This window comes from Lagenorhynchus albirostris, chromosome 5 (genome assembly GCF_949774975.1).
Source record: "Lagenorhynchus albirostris chromosome 5, mLagAlb1.1, whole genome shotgun sequence".
In the NCBI taxonomy this organism is placed as follows: domain Eukaryota; kingdom Metazoa; phylum Chordata; class Mammalia; order Artiodactyla; family Delphinidae; genus Lagenorhynchus; species Lagenorhynchus albirostris.
The window spans coordinates 99848027-99853239 of record NC_083099.1 but is presented as its reverse complement, the minus strand read 5'-3'; positions in this window follow the sequence as shown (position 1 = coordinate 99853239).

The window sequence follows — 5213 nt, the reverse complement described above, 5'->3', positions numbered from 1 at the left end:
AAATAGGTTCCATGACCATCACCCACATTCAGAGTATGTGAAGAGAAGACTGGAAATTGAAGGGCAATCTGTGGCAGTAGGGAATATATGGGAATAGAAGATCATCAGACTAGTGGAGATTGCTGTAGCATTTCTCCTCCTCCCCCAAGCCAAGTGACAGGGACTGCAGAGCCCATCAGAGAGAATGGGGGCATCTGCAGAGGAGTACCTGACCTGCTGCTTGCTGAGCTGTGAACCTTCTGGTCTGTGCTGGGGCTGCTATCAAAGAAGAGCCCGGTGTAGTTACAAAGTTCTTGGATCCCTGAGACATGGCTGTGGGAGCTGGGGGATGGTTTGTGGACAGAGACAAGTGGCTGCTTCTTGCTGGGAGGATCCTGAAGGAGGTGGTACTCTGAGGCCAAAAGGCAGCATGAGGCAACTGCTCTAACACCCTTTGTCTTGTCAAGGACCCTTGAGTATCCTCTGGGTGGAGGGGGTGCTGTGGAAAGTATCAATACTTGGGCTTGGTCCATCGGGAGGTACCCTGCCAAAGAGAGTGACATAGCAGCTGATGAAGGCCAAGCATTAGGAGGCAGTGGGGTCCACTGGCATGGACAGGAAAGGAGGTATGGGGCCACAGGAGGTCAGTCAGAGATCTCAAGTTTAATTTTAATGCAGCCCAGTGTGTAGACCTCCAAAAGAACCTTCACCTGCATCCCCTGTAAACTTCAACATTTGAACACTCGTTATCAAGGCCAGCTACATAATTGGTGGGGCTCAGTGTGAAATGAAAACGTGGAGCTCCTTGTTCCAAAGGTAGGGGAAAAGTGTCATTAAAGGTTCTAAGGGGGCTTCCCTGGTGGCGCAGTGGTTGAGAGTCCGCCTGCCGATGCAGGGGACACGGGTTCGTGCCCCAGTCCGGGAAGATCCCACATGCCACGGAGCGGCTGGGCCCATGAGCCATGGCCGCTGAGCCTGCGCGTCCGGAGCCTGTGCTCCGCAACGGGAGAGGCCACAGCAGTGAGAGGCCCGCGTACCGCAAAAAAAAAAAAAATGTTCTAAGGTATAAAATGGTTCCTTTCCTTTGCAGCCTCTCTCTTCACTATGATGGTGGTGTTTTCAACTTGCTATTTAGTGTCATGCTCTAGGGAGCACAGGAATACTTGAAAGGTGAGTGCAGACATTCAGGAGCACTGGAGGGCCCTTCCGTGCCACTTGGACCCGTGTATGCACAGGAGCACCTGTCCCACAGGCTGTCGAGGTCTCCCATCTGCTGAACACTGGTCCAGCACTGCTGTGCCCTGGCCAGGGGTGGAGAAACCAATCCCTGATGCACTGGTCATGGCCCCAATCCACAGCAAACCAGCAAACCTCAGGAGATTGCAACCTTCCACCCAGGGAACACTCCTTACCTGGGTTGGGGTAGTGAGAGCCTTGCTCTAGTCCAGTCACCTTCCAAACACACCAAGGTGCTACCTGCCCAGGGCGGTTACAGGGTGTGGGATGTGCGCCCCGACCCAACCCACCCTGCATCTGTGAGGCTTCAGACAGGGGCAGAGGGCAGCCGTGGGCTTCGGGCGGGGCAGGGAGAGGGGGCCAGGAAAGCGAGGTCCAGAACCCATCTCACAGGGAGGGAGGCAGAGCTGCACAAAAGACTTCACTTAAAAATCAAATTCAGATTACATTATTAACAACTATAAGATAGCAAATGCAGAGCATTAAACTCCAAGGGTGAGGCCCTGTGTGAGGGCACTGACTGCACGCCCAGGAAGCAGACCCTACCTGCCAACCAGAGGACATCAACAAACTCAGCTAAAATACATGTCATTTCAGTAAAAGATTTGCCAACTCTTTCCCTAATCCTCCCCGTCCATTCCTTGCCCCTAAAACTGGTGGAATGGAGGAGGGTGAGAGAGAGGTGTGAATTAAAGAGCAGATTCTACGTTCTTCCTTGGACCATTTCTTCAGTTCAGGGTGCAGGCCTGAGCTGGGAGATGGGAAAACAGACTTGAATCAGTCTAGGCATTATAACTGAAAATTATTATCATTGTTATCAAAGTGAGTATTTTGTATGTATGTATGTGCTTGTTGATTGATTGATAATTCAAAGTATCCAAAAAGCAATGGGATTCACCTGAGAAGTCAGCAAGGGGCAGAGAAGGAATAGCTAATAAAGCATGTTTGACAATAATTGATGAAAAATACAGCCATTTTCTACCTGTACCTCCAACAAGTTCCAATTGTTTCACATAAAACTATGGTTCAGGGATATGATAAATGGGTAACAAAGTAGAACTCACCGGAAATTCTCCACCAGTAAATTCACTGCATAAAAGGGGTAAGTGATAAAGTCATGAGAGAGTAATTTGAAATGGGTTATTTGTGTCAAGATGGCATATTGATTACTTAGTGACCAACATGCAATTTAATTGCTTTGATTGCCCAAAGACACACCATCTTTTGTACAAATGAGCAATAGTCATCTGAGTGCATTAATCTAGACCAGGATATTAACCAAAATAATCAAAGTAATTAATTCTACATTCAAATCCAAATCTTTCTCCAAGATATATGGGACTTTAAGGAGTTTGTTTTGTGGATCAATCCCATTTTAGCTTCCACCTTGGTCTTTCCTTTGCCTTATTTTTCTCTCCTACTTTAAATTCATATTATCTTTATAAGTCGTATTAAATTATTTGAGCTCATTTTCACAAAGCTTTCTCTTTCTTTTCTGTCTACCTGAATTGCATATTTATTTAAAAGCTGTTTATCAGGTCCTGAGTGAGCCTCCTTTCACCTTGATTCGCCATTTAATTTAAATATGACCTCATCCAAGATACAACCTAATTAACAAAAGATATTTTAAGCTGTTTTGGGGTGGTGTGATAGCTCTAAAAATGTATTTGATGAGTGGGTTTATGTTTATAACACTTCTTTAAAGTGCAAAATGCTTGAAACACCTGCATTAATGTTCTCTGAAGAAGTAAGAGAAGAAACGAATATGGGTGCAACACATACATCCTTCGGATGCCTTGCTCAAATAGTCTGCTTGGAAATATTAGAACTTATATGTCACTTTTAAAAGACAGTCTTGTATATCAAACCTCAGAAAGTCTTATTACTTCACACTAGCTTTAAAAATAGTTGGTAATGACACTGTAACTTCATCTATTGATACTTTTGATTGCCTAAGGCAAGAAGTGATCAACTAGCAGCACAATTTTGTAGAAAGCCTTTGAAGCACTCTTGTATGAATAAGTTTCTATAATGAATTGTATTGATCCTAGGTTTAAAAGTAATAGTTCATCCTTCATATGACCTAACTGATAATAAAACATAGTTCAGTTTTTCCTACAACAAATTAAGTATCTATATATTGAAAAGAAAACTATGGTAATTTTTCCCAATGACCGTGAAATCTGTCATCACTTGGCCCCATCAATGACCAAAAAGCATTATGATTCAGCAGTGGATTAAAATGGAAGAACAACTGACAATGTTGAACTTTTTCTGAAGCCCCAGCGTTCATGGAAAGCACAGCAAAGGGTGAAAAATCCCCCCACCATTTTGTTTTCTGAGAAATGGTAATTTTGCTCTCATATATTCTGAGATAAGACCCACCGCTACCCTTCCCCAGTGGATCTGACTCCCATGTTTAATATACCTCTTGGGGTTTCTCAGTCCCCTTCCTTTACTTTGAGATGTTCCTAATTATGACCATCCTTCCTGTTGCAATAGCCTGAAAAAATCATCTCCTTAATTATCCCATGCATTTTGTCTTGCATAACTTCTTTTTTAAATTTAATTTTATTTATTTTTGTTTGTGTTGGGTCTTCGTTGCTGCGCGTGGGCTTTCTCTAGTTGCAGCGAGCGGGGGCTACTCTTCCTTGCGGTGCGCGGACTTCTCATTGCGGTGGCTTCTCGTGTTGCGGAGCACCAGGCTCTAGGCTCGTGGGCTCTAGAGCGCAGACTCGGTAGTTGTGGCGCACAGGCTTCGTGTCTGCGGGGTATGTGGGATCTTCCCGGACCGGGGGTCGAACCCATGTCCCCTGCAATGGTCGGCAGATTCTTAACCACTGTGCCCCCAGGGAAGACCCATAACTTCTTTACAAGAGGGAAAAAAAAGTGTTCAAGCTCTTCATTAAATCCTGGGAAGTCAAATTGCAGTTGGAAAGTGATAGGACTTTGAAATTAGGCAGGACTTTAAGTTTGATCGAGTGTTTTAAAACAATGTTTACAAGGGAAGAGTGGATGCCTCCATTCACAAATGAGGTAGTTGGAGTGTAACACTGACTGCTTTGCCTAAGGCCCCTCCAGGAAATAACAGTAGCACCAGGTATAGAATTGTAGTTGAAATAGCAATTTCCTTACCACCGCTTTCTTTTGCTTCTTTAAGGATGTTACTTAATTTCATTGGAATTTTGACCTTCAGTATGGTAATAGAATTAGATATAATTATTTTCCTCATTAATCTTCATGTTAAAAAATTTTATGTATATATATGTGTGTGTATGTGTGTGATTTGAACAGGCTTATGAGTCGTACAAAACAAAATGAGACCTTACACATTAAAACTAACCCACCTGCAAGGATTAAGACAATGTAACCATAAATTATGATTTTGTAGCAACTCATATACAACTATTTACAATCTCAGTTATTCTTCTACTTACAAAGATGGTTTGTTGTGGGAATAGCAGTCATGCAAGGAAGCAGGATTTCAACAAACAGGACTGCTTTAATATAAGCATTTTATACAATGCTGAAACATCTTTTATATAAAAGGAATGCCAGTGGATATATATTCATATATATATACATGTATGAAGGCTCTGCTTTGGGGGGAAAATGAACTAAAAAAAGTTCCTTTAGTTACAGTAATCTATACTCCAGAGCTTCTGGACAAATAGGCGAGTCTGACATGGCGGATTCTAGTAGCAAATAGGGATTCTTATAGAGAATAAATGCTGAAATTTGGATAGGGCTAGAAATTTCATTTGTTTCTAAAATAATTTCACTTCTAAATATTCTTTATGTTGCTAACTGCAACCCATTATAATGGCACACAATGGGAAATAAAGCAGATGTCCCACAGGAGAAGATGGGCTAAGTAAACCAGGGTGCACTCATTCAGTGGGCTGCTCTGCAGGTATAAAAATTAGTTTGCAGGAAAAAATGGCATAGTTGTCTATGGAAAAAAATTAAACAAATTGAAAAATATATTGTTTATGATC